Source organism: Lissotriton helveticus, chromosome 1_1 (assembly GCF_964261635.1).
Source record: "Lissotriton helveticus chromosome 1_1, aLisHel1.1, whole genome shotgun sequence".
NCBI classification, from domain to species: Eukaryota; Metazoa; Chordata; class Amphibia; order Caudata; family Salamandridae; genus Lissotriton; species Lissotriton helveticus.
This window is the reverse complement of record NC_136057.1, coordinates 50,716,277-50,728,891: the sequence shown is the minus strand read 5'-3', so window position 1 is coordinate 50,728,891 and position 12,615 is coordinate 50,716,277.

The window sequence follows — 12,615 nt, the reverse complement described above, 5'->3', positions numbered from 1 at the left end:
CGGTGAGCCCCAGGAAGGCTCGGACCTCGGTTTGGGTGACAGGTGGTTGCCAGGCCTGGATGGCAGTGATCTTGAGCTGGAGGGGGGCCACCAGACCGCTCCCCACTTGGTGTCCCAGGTAGGTCACGGACCCTTGGCCAATCTGACAATAGCTGGCTTTGATGGTGAGCCCGGCCTGCCGGAGGGCGTGCAGGACTTCCCGGAGGTGGTGGAGGTGATCTGCCCAGTGGCGACTGTACACAGCAATATCGTCCAGATAGGCGGCGCTGAATTCTTCGAGGCCCGCTAGTACCTTGTTCACAAGTCTCTGGAAGGTAGCGGGGGCGTTTTTCATGCCGAATGGCATCACTTTGAAGTGGTAGTGGCCATCCGGGGTAGAGAAGGCGGATCGCTCTTGGGCCCCGGGGGTGAGGCCGATCTGCCAGTAGCCCGCTGTTAGATCGAAGATGCTCAAGTAGCGGGCGGCCCCCATGCGGTCAATCAGCTCATCCGCCCGGGGGATGGGGTGAGCGTCGGTTCTGGTAACGGCGTTCAGGCCCCGATAGTCCACACAGAACCGGAGCTCGGGGGCAACGCCCGGGGCGGTAGCCTTGGGGACCAGTACGACTGGGCTGGCCCAGGGGCTGTCAGATGGTTCGATCACTCCTAGAGCCAGCATTTTGGCGACTTCGTCCTGGATGCAGGTACGCACTCGATCCGGCACTCGGTACGCCCTGTGTCGGATAGGGGGGCTGTCCCCGATGTCCACGTCATGAAGGCACCAGGGGGTGACCCCAGGGATGAGGGAAAACAGGTCTGCGAATTGTAGCAGGAGATCTCGACAGTCTTGGCGTTGCTCTGGGGATAAGGCATCGGAGAGTCTGACCCCTTCCACTGAGCCGTCCTGCTCGAGTGTCCTCAGCAGGTCGGGAAGGGGCTCGGAGTCCTCCTCCATCCCACTATCGGTAGCCATCAGGAGGCTGAGTTCTGAGCGTACGAAGTGGGGTTTGAGTCTGTTGGCGTGGAGGACCCGTAGGGGGTTCCGGGGGGACTCCATGTCGATCAGGTAGGTGACGGGACCCTTGCGCTCTATCACCTTGAAGGGTCCGGTCCATTTGTCCTGTAGGGCGCAGGGTTCAACCGGGGACATCACCCAGACTTGTTGTCCCGGCTCGAACTCGATGGAGGAGGCATGCTGATCATACCATCTCTTCATGTCCTCCTGACTGGCCTCAAGGTTGGCCTTGGCGAGCTCCCTGAATCGCCGGGTCTGGTTGCGGAGGGTCAGGAGATACTTGTATACATCCGGAGGAGTCTTCTGGGGGGCCACCTCCCACCCTTCTTTGACCAGGCTGAGGGGACCCCGGACGGGGTGTCCATACAGGAGTTCGAATGGGCTGAAGCCCAGGGATTTCTGGGGGACTTCTCGGTAGGCGAACAGGAGGCGCGGGAGCAGCACATCCCATTGGCGACGTAGGGGTTCTTCTAGGCCCATGATCATCCCCTTGAGGGTGCGGTTAAACCGCTCGACCAGGCCATTTCCTTGCGGGTGATAGGGGGTCGTGAATTTGTAGGTGACCCCGCACTGTTGCCAGAGAGACTTCATGTATTTAGAGATAAACTTCGTGCCCCTGTCGCTGACGACTTCCCGGGGGAAGCCCACCCGAGAGAAGATTCCCATCAGGGCTCGGCCTACCACGGGCACCGTCACAGTCCGAAGAGGGATGGCCTCGGGATAGCGAGTGGCGTGGTCCACCAGGACCAGGATGAACCGGTGCCCTTGTGCTGTTCGGGGGTCCAGGGGCCCCACAATGTCTATTCCCACCCGTTCAAACGGGGTGGTGATGATGGGGAAAGGCTGCAAGGGTGCTTTGAGTTTTCGGCCGCTCTTCCCGCTGGCCTGGCAGGTTGGGCAGGCCCGGAAGTGGTTTGCTACATCATTTCGCATCTTCGGCCAGTAGAAGTGGGTCACCAGGCGGCTGTACGTTTTGTCTTGCCCCAGGTGTCCGGCAAGAGGCACATCGTGTGCTAGGTTCAAGAGGAAGTCTCTGAAGCGGAGGGGGACCACCAGCACCCGGCTGGCCCCCAGCTCAGCAATCTTTTGCTCACTGTAGAGCAGGTCATTGTCCCAATAAATCCAGTGGGCTTCCGAGGTGTCTCCTGTGCTCTGGGCGAGGGCTTGCTGCCGGAGTCCCTCGAGGGAGGTACATGTTCTCTGCTCCTGTCGGAATTGTTCCTGAGTGGGGCCACCCTCTTGAGGCCACTGGGCCAGTTCGGGAAGGTCCCGGAGCCGATCGAGTCCTTCTTCGCTGTGTTCCGGAGAACTGGCCTCCAGGGTGGCTCCCTCGTGGACGATCGGGGCAGGGGCGGGGGCTCTGGCCATTCGGGTTCTTCAGGACTGGGGATGGTGCGGGCGGCCATGGACCGGGTCGTCACGCAGACCCATTCAGGGAGGCCCAGCATCCCCAGGTGCTCTCTTCTCTCGACGGCTGACCAGGGAGAACTCTCGAGGTCGTTCCCCAGGAGGCAGTCCATGGGGGCATCATCGCGGACAGTCACTTTCAGCATTCCGGATACTCCTCCTCACTCGAAGGGGACGCAGGCCATCCGACATAGGCTTTCTGAGTTGTCGGCCGACCGTACGGGGCAAAGGATATTTGGCAAGATCTGGTCCGGGGTCACCAGATGGCAGCGGACTGCGGTCACATTGGCCCCGGTGTCGCGAAGGGCTTCAGCCCGGTGCCCATTAATGTTGACCCACTGGCTGTACTTCTGCGTGTTGGCGGGAAGGGGTGCCTGCGGGATCAGGTCTCTTTCCCCTAGGCAGACCAGGGACATGGCGGCGGGTTCCCACTCGGGCTGGTCTGGCTCGTACTCTTCAGTGTCTTCTTGGGTTTGCTCTTCTCCCAGGGCGGCGGCAGCGACCTGGCGGGGCATAGGGCTCTGGTTCTTCGGGCAGTTGGGATCATTGGCGTAGTGGCCGGGTCGCTGGCATCGGTGGCAGGTAACGTTGGCGCGGAAACCTGGTCGCATCGGGAGGCTCCCCCGGCCGGTCGGGGGCGGGGTGTTGCTGGCGGGAGCCACCGAGACGGTATCTCTTCCCCGACCCCGGCCTCCTCCTCCCCCTCGGGGGCGATGGAGCCCTTTGGCGGCTCTGTTCTGTTCGCTGGGCCCGTTTCGGGGAACTCTGGTGCTTTCCCACCGGTCAGCCTCGACGGCGAGTTGCCGAGGTTCAGTCGGTTTACTATCAAGGAGGTGCTGCCTGAGCTCGACGAAGCAGTTATTAGAGAGGTGCTCCCATACAATAAGGTCAAAGAGTTGCTCGTAAGTGGTCACCTTGCTGCCCTTGATCCACCCCTCGAAGGCTCGGCTAAAGAAGTTCACGTACTCCACCCAAGTCGTACCCGGGATCCGTTTGCAGTCGCGGAACCTCTGGCGGTACATCTCGGGCGTGAGTCCGTATCGAGTGAGGAGGGCGGCCTTCATGTGGTCGTAGGACGTCATCTGATGGTCCGGGAGTTGCAGCAGGGCGTCTCGCCCTTCGTTGACAAACCTCCCCCATAACCCGGCTCCCCAGTCGCTACGGGGAATCCGGTGGGAGCTCATGGCTACTTCGTAGGCTTTGAACCATTGCTGGATATCATCGTTCCGGTAATATTCTCTGACGACATCTTTGGGGATATGGACCTTGGGGTCCGTAGTGACAGGGGGGCTTGGGTGTCCGGGGACCCCGAGGTCTTTGTTATGCCTCCGAATCTCTAGTTCCTTCAAGTTGCGCTCGTGCTCGTAGGCTAGCTTTTTCTCTTCTAACTCTCTCTGCCTTTGTTTCTCTTCTCGCTCCTCTCGGAGCCGTAAGTGTTCCAAAGTTATTTTTTGTTCCGCCAATTTGAGTTCTCCATCCAAGCGAAGTCGAGCCAGCTCCAATTCGTGGAGCCTGCTCTTCTCTCGTTCTCGGGCCTCCTCTGGTGGGAGACCCGGTCTTCTTTCTTCTGTCGGCGCGGTGCTTGTCTCGGTTGTCTCTTGGCTTTGGTTTTGGGGTATGGCCGTACCCGTCTCTGCCCAAGATTCCAGGGCGTGTTTGATGTCCTCTTTCGTGCTCAGTCCTGTGGTAGCAATGCCCAGTTCTATGCAGAATTGTTTTAGTTCTCTGTGGCTGTACTCTTCCAGCTTTTCCATCTGGAATTTTTCCGTTGTTCCGCTCTCTTTTGTTGTCATGGTGGTTGTGTGTCGTGGGGTGAGTCACTCTCTGTACGATTATGCGTTGGCTCGGATCGCGCCGCTGGCCACCAATGTTAGACGGGGACCCAGAGGGTCGGCCGAGTACAGGGGGAGAGGCCTCCGGTGAGGGCCGTCTCCGGCGATTGTACAGACAAGTAACTTCCCCCCCACAGATGGACACCACACAAGGATGAGTTCAACACACTTTATATGCGAATCTTGAGGCAAGGTGATACGATACAGTGGGTCAGGACACGAGGATCCTCTCAATTCTGTTCTCTGAAGGGGAAAGGGGTAGCGGGACAGTCTTAGTACCGGTCCGGTACAGGTGCGGCAAGGGGGAAGCTCACAATCCTCGAGCTTAGGGATCCGCAAAGATGGGCCGCTGCAGCGCCAGCAGGCTAGGTCGATGGTTCACAGCAAGGAGGGCCGTGGCAGCGCCAGCAGGCTACGAAGATGGAACGAGGTGAGGAGGGCCGCGGCAGCGCCAGCAGGCTAGGACGGTGGTTCACAACAAGGAAGGCCGCGGCAGCGCCAGCAGGCTACGAAGACGGTGCACGATGAGAAAGGCCGCGGCAGCGCCAGCAGGCCAAGACGATGGTTCACGTGGAAGAGGGCCGCGGCAGCGCCAGCAGGCTTCGGAGATGGTTCACAAGAAAGGGCCGCGGCAGCGCCAGCAGGCTTCGGAGATGGTTCACAAGAAAGGGCCGCGGCAGCGCCAGCAGGCCTTCAAGGATGAGTTCCTCACGGTGTCTCTCGACTCCAAGATACAACTGCCTTCCTGCTCTGGAGCTGCCCCAGTTATAGGTCTGGCCTCCTTTGATGTCCGGACCCTCGCACTTGGAGGTCGGGAGGTCCGGGATGAGGGAGTCCAGACACCCAGCAGGGGGGTGGAGCCAGCGCCCGGGGAGGCCGGGGGCGATCGACACCTGGCGGAGGGGAGCCATTGACACTCCTTCTCCCATTGACCTGCCAAGTGGTCTCTTCACCCCCTGGGTGGATGGTGGTGCCTCGATGTCGGGGCCTGGCCAGGCCCAGGGTTGGGGTCGAGCCGAGGCCACGCGGCCTTGTTATGTAGTGTCCAAAGATGGCGGCTGGGCCGGGGCAGTAGTGCTGACGGGGGCCCGGGCCAGCCGATACTGGGGTGTTCAGGGGCTGGAGTTCCGTTGTGGACGGGTTGTGGGTTGCCCCAGCGGGTTGCCGGGATGGTTCTTGTCGGGAATACAGGGAAAGCAGGGGTCCGGTCCTCGTCATGCGGGAGGGAGTGGGCCTTCTCCGATGCCTGTCCAACAGGAGGACAGGTTCAGGATCTTCCTGACCTGGAGCGAGGGACTTCTGTAAATAGTGTCTTGACCAGTTTGGTTTTCAGGGGTACCGCTCCAGTTGGGAGGGTGCAGAACTCTGGAAGGGGGTGCAGAGGGAGGGAGCCCTCGCCTCTGACCCCGGTGCAAACTGAGGGTTTAGACCCTAGGTTGGGAGATCAGTTGCTGGAGAGAGGTCCTGAACTGGTGGGAGAGTTGTGTTCTGGGGGGGCCTCTCAAAGGAGGAGAGTGCTGAACCCTAGAGGTAGGGGGAGGAGAGCCTCGCCCAGGACTTCTGGTCAGCCTGAGGGTGCGGACCCGAGGCTGGAGAATCAGTGGCAGTCTAGAACTGCCCTTATGAGGGGAAGAGTGGAGAATTGCTACTATGTGCCAGGGGTAACTACCCCCACTCTGTGGATGGGCAAGGACCAGTGGCATCTGGGTGGCCTAGGGCCTGGTCCGGGCCGCGGGCAGGTAGGAAGTACCAGTGGGGTAGCCTAGTTGGTCCTGAGACCTTTTACAAAGGGTACCACATGGGTTCACAGTGGCGTAGAACAGGAGGGTGTCCTAAGGCCAACAGAAACAAATTCAGTAATAATAGGAAGGGTGAAGCACCAGTCTGGGGGTGACCCTGTAGAGAGGGCAATGTCTACCAAATTCAATAGCTGTTTTCTTCAGTGCAACTAACAAGCTTATTCTTGCAGTAGTAGCATCTATCCTTCATGAGTGACTTCCAAGGTATATCATCGGTAAGGACGTAAGTGCTGGAGAGATGAGTTAAAGGCTGGTGTAGAATGTTGAGTTCTGACGCACACGCAGTGTAATCAAGATGTGTTCAACTACTCTCCATGTGTGGCTTGGTTATTGGTGAGTACCTGGGCTGGAAGGAAGCTATAACTGCTGACAAGATAGGGGATACGAAGCCCGTACACTAAAAGCGCTCTTCCGGAGTGTTTGCCGTGGTCAAGCACACTGCTCGGGCGTGCCACATGTGCCTCAGTTGAAGTGCAGAATCAATGCTAGCGCTGGTGGAGTTTCAGCGCAGTGCCAGCCTGCATAAAATGCTTAAAGATAAAGACAGCGACACTGAAAGTCTACATGTCGCTGGACAGGAACTTAACGAAACAGCTTCTAATAAAATATATGGCGATATTACGCAAATTAATACGTTTACGCTATGTGGAGTAAGAAAACTAAAGGTGGACAAGAAAAACACACAGAAATAGTTCAGTTCACATTACACTGAAATTCATATGCTATGAAGCAGAGATTAACCAGATGTTTGTGAAGAAACATTTCAGCACAAAATCGATCTGCTTTCATGTACTTGTAGTGTACAAAGATTTATCTCCTTCCCGAAACCATCAACAAATCATTGTCTCTCAACATGCTGAAGAGCAGTCCCAGAAAGAGGGCTGGGTTGGGTTTGACGAGTTTCCCCAGACGAAGCGCCGCACCTCCAAAGCTGCTGCCTAAGGGGCCCCGAACAACTCCTTAGGCAGCCATAACATACAGAGCTCCGTTGGAGAGCCAGGACAAGAGCCAAGCTCCAAAAGTCATTCAGGCTGACCGCGAAGCCAGCACATCACGAGGCGCTAAAGTAGCTGTGTCTGATCAAGTTCCACAGGAAGTGCCTGCGAGACCACTACTGTCCTCCAATGTATATACGGCTGCTGCATTCTTAGAACCGCCAACTGTGTTTGATATTGCAAAAAAACTGAATATTGGCGATAGATTGAAGAGTTCATAGATGCAATAGATGAAAAAGAGTATAAAGTATCTTGAGAAACATGGCCGGTGAAGGAGGAAAGAAGCCATGAAAAAGAATTTACAAGAAGGTGAAAAGACATATGATCAAATGGAAAAGGCCATTAATGTCAGGTTTAAGCCAGTGCCAAATGTGAATTATAAAAGATATATCTTCATCCATATACCAGGTAAGACCATTGATGAGTTTGTTGAAAGACTGATGTTTGGTAAAGCACTGTAAATTCAATTAATTAGGTCGAGCTGGTAAGCATCCGTAGGATGCAGTCCAGATCGACAACTATAGTTATCGACTTCGGGGGAATGACGGACAAGAGGGTGCCACGCGCTTTTCCGCTGGATTTGACCTCGTGCACGCGCACGGCGGCTCCGTCTACATTTGCAGCAACATGCGTGCGCATACACAGACAGACACTCGCTCGCATGCGTGGGCATACACACACACACACAGACACTCGCTCGCGCACACACCCCCCTCCCCCAACCCCTCCCCCACAGTCATCGGCCTCTTTTAAACACACACACGCATACACACACGCATACACACAGACTCCAAGAACACATACACACACTCACACACATACAGAGCCCCCCGCCGCCGCACACACACACACACACACACATGCCCCCCTCCCTCGCAGCTCAGCAACAAGGCGAAGCTCCACTCACCGGCTTCCTTGGTGCGGCGGCTCTCCTCGGCAGCTGCAGTGTTCCTCTATGGCTCTCCCTCACTCCTGGGAGCCTCGTGAAAGGCGCCGGCAGCAGGACTCTTCCTCCCTCCATCTCAGGGCGAGTGCACCGGGGCGCAGGGTAGGCTCCTGCCTGCTCCGGTGCTCGAAACAGCCGCGGCTCTTCGTGGGAGGCGGGGTAGGCTCCCGCCCTCCTACTTCCGGTTTCCGGTTGTCCCGCCTGACTTCCTGGTCGCAGGCCGGCGGCGATGTTTGGTTTGTCCCGGGCTGCGGCGGTGATGCGGGGGACACACACGAGGGGTAGGCTCCCTCAGTGCTTAATTATAGTTTTGAATGCCTTATTCAATTTGTATTGTCATTTTCCCAAAAACGAGTAATTTTTTGGTTTTTTTGTGGAAAAAATAATACTTATGCCTCATTTTTGTGGCTTGTTGCTCACTCGTTTTTAGTAGGATTTGTCTTGTCTCTTCTTGCATTTGTATTGGGCACACAGTCAATTTTTAAACTGTCATTGTTTAGGTCGAGCTGCAAGGGGCCATTGTGTAAGTACAACTTTTATTTAACTTTCACAACACGGCTTTTTCTCTTCTTGCATTTGTATTTAAATTACCTGCAAACACACGCATATCGCCATTACGGGCACACAGCCAATTTTTAAACTTTCATTAAAGCGCGGCAAGAGGGGGCTGTCGCCACCACTGTTCACTGTGCGCCCGTGTCGTTAATCTAGAAGGGCGACAATATGCTGTCTTTTGGAAAACAACTGATGATGTTTACTCTTGCAGGGCATTCAGTCAATGCATTAGGTGTGCAGCACCCATACATTTTTGTTGTTTGTGCACTCCTTGTTATACTCACTCTGGAGCCTCTGCTTGCTTCAGCCCTCCCCCTTCCCCCCAATTTCGAAAGCGCATGTTTCCTGTTCTTTCAACTCTTACAAAGGCTCAGAAGCGGTATGCTGCAAGGGCCATTGTGTACAACTTTTATTTAACTTTCACAACGCGGCGCTCTCGTCTTGGATCTTTATTTAAATTACATGCAGATGCGCGCATTTCACACTTTTAGATTAACAGCATGGGCGCACAGTCAATTTATAAACTGCGGGGTTAATGTTATGCAACACTCTGAAGGTCCAGAGAGAGGTTTGCCGCTGCAACCACCCCACTTGGTTTTTAAGAAGGTTTAAACCGATTAGATGGGGGAGGGGGTGTTTGCATTTGGTTCTCTGTCGATCTGGTCCCCATGCTTTCATATTTTTTAACATCAACATCGCAAGTTGGGGGAATGGATATGGTTGAGAGCAGATCAGGTTTAGTGGATTTTTGTGTTGCCTAACTGGTTGCAGGCGTAGTTGCTTTTGGTACTCTGCATCACAACTCTTACAAAGGCTCAGAAGCGGTATGCTGCAAGGGGCATTGTGTATGTACAACTTTTATTTAACTTTCACAACGCGCCGCGCTCGTCTTGCATCTTTATTTAAATTACATGCAGACGTTCGCATTTCACACTTTTAGATTAACAGCATGGGCGCACAGTCAATTTATAAACTGCGGGGTTAATGTTATGCAACACGCTGAAGGTGCAGGGAGAGGGTTGCCGCCGCTCTCTTCTGTCAGACTTTATTTCACCGATCTCTACTCGATTATACCCCCGCTCTCTTGTTCTTTCTCTAATTCCAGTTCAAATCCCTAACTTTTACTCGTTTCTCCTTATGGCTTTTATCTCTCCCACCGTCCACAGCCCCACCTGTTGCTCCCTCTTTCTCTTTCATCTCCTTTTTCTTCTTCACGCCTCTTAGATCCTTTATTCTCTTCTGTCATAGCTCCCCTCTCTTTCACCCTCCTTCTTTTCATTTCTGTTGGACAGGCCTCAGAGAAGGCCCGCTCCCTCCCCGCATGACGGGGACCGGACCCCTGCTCTCCCTGTATCCCCGACAAGAACCATCCCGGCAACCCGCTGGGGCAACCCACGACCCGTCCACAACGGACCTCCAGCCCCCGAACACCCCAGTATCGGCTGGCCCGGGCCCCCGTCAGCACCCCTGCCCCGGCCCAGCCGCCATCTTTGGACACTACATAACAAGGCCGCGTGGCCTCGGCTCGACCCCAGCCCTGGGCCTGGCCAGGCCCCGACATCGAGGCACCACCATCCACCCAGGGGGTGAAGAGACCACTTGGCAGGTCAATGGGAGAAGGAGTGTCAATGGCTCCCCTCCGCCAGGTGTCGATCGCCCCCGGCCTCCCCGGGCGCTGGCTCCACCCCCCTGCTGGGTGTCTGGACTCCCTCATCCCGGACCTCCCGACCTCCAAGTGCGAGGGTCCGGACATCAAAGGAGGCCAGACCTATAACTGGGGCAGCTCCAGAGCAGGAAGGCAGTTGTATCTTGGAGTCGAGAGACACCGTGAGGAACTCATCCTTGAAGGCCTGCTGGCGCTGCCGCGGCCCTTTCTTGTGAACCATCTCCGAAGCCTGCTGGCGCTGCCGCGGCCCTTTCTTGTGAACCATCTCCGAAGCCTGCTGGCGCTGCCGTGGCCCTCTTCCACGTGAACCATCGTCTTGGCCTGCTGGCGCTGCCGCGGCCTTTCTCATCGTGCACCGTCTTCGTAGCCTGCTGGCGCTGCCGCGGCCTTCCTTGTTGTGAACCACCGTCCTAGCCTGCTGGCGCTGCCGCGGCCCTCCTCACCTCGTTCCATCTTCGTAGCCTGCTGGCGCTGCCGCGGCCCTCCTTGCTGTGAACCATCGACCTAGCCTGCTGGCGCTGCCGCGGCTCTCATCACCTCGTTCCATCTTCGTAGCCTGCTGGCGCTGCCACGGCCCTCTTCGCTGTGAACCATCGTCCTAGCCTGCTGGCGCTGCCGCGGCCCATCTTTGCGGACCCCCAAGCTCGAGGATTGTGAGCTTCCCTCTTGCCGCACCTGTACCGGACCGGTACTAAGACTGTCCCGCTCTCCCTTTCCCCTACAGAGACTAGAATTGGGAGGATCCTCGTGTCCTGACCCCGCTGTATCGTTTATCCCCTTGCCTCAAGATTCTTATATAAAGTGTGTTGAACTCATCCTTGTGTAGTGTCCATCTGTGGGGGGGAAGTTACTTGTCTGTACGATCACCGGAGACGGCCTACACCGGAGGCCTCTCCCCCTGTACTCGGCCGACCCTCCGGGTCCCCGTCTAACAATTTCTCTACACCCCTTTCTCATTTGTTTGCACCCTCACACACACTGCACACACTGCACCCTCACACACACTGCACACACGGCACCCTCACACACACTGCACCCTCACACACACTGTACACACTGCATCCTTGCACACACTGCACCCTCACACACACTGCACCCACACACACACTGCACCCTCAAACACACTGCACACACTGCACCCTCACACACACTTCACCCTCACACACTGCCCACACTGCACCCTCACACACACTGTACACACTGCACCCTTGCACACACTGCACCCTCACACACACTGCACCCACACACACACTGCACCCTCAAACACACTGCACCCTCACACACACTTCACCCTCACACACACTGCCCACACTGCGCACACTGCACCCTCACACACGGCACCCTCACACACACTGCACCCTCACACACACTGTACACACTGCACCCTTGCACACACTGCACCCTCACACACACTGCACCCACACACACACTGCCCACACTGCACCCTCACACACTGCGCACACTGCACCCTCACACACACTGCACCCTCACACACACTGCCCACACTGCACCCTCACACACACTGCACCCTCACACACACTGTATACACTGCACCCTCACACACACTGCACCCTCACACACACTGCACCCTCAAACACACTGCACACACTGCACCCTCACACACACTTCACCCTCACACACACTGCCCACACTACACCCTCACACACTGGACACACTGCACCCTCACACACACTGCACACACGGCACCCTCACACACACACTGCACCCTCACACACACTGTACACACTGCACCCTTGAACACACTGCACCCTCACACACACTGCACCCACACACACTGCACCCTCAAACACACTGCACACACTTCACCCTCACACACACTGCCCACACTGCACCCTCACACACTGCGCACACTGCACCCTCACACACACTGCACCCTCACACACACTGCCAACACTGCACCCTCACACTCTGCACCCTCACACACACTGCACCCTCACACACACTGTATACACTGCACCCTTGCACACACTGCACCCTCACACACTGCACCCTCAAACACACTGCACACACTGCACCCTCACACACATTTCACCCTCACACACACTGCCCACACTACACCCTCACACACTGCACACACTGCACCCTCACACACACTGCACCCTCACACACACTGGACCCTCACACACACACTGCACACACCGCACCCTCACACTCTGCACCCTCACACACACTGCACCCTCACACACACTGCATCATCACACACACTGCACCCTTACACACTGCACCATCACACACACTGCTCACACTGCACCCCTCACACACACTGCACCCTCACACACACTGCACACCCTCACACACACTGCACACCCTCACACACACTGCACACCCTCACACACTCTGCGCACCCTCACACACTCTGCGCACCCTCACACTCTGCGCACACTCACACCCTGCACACCC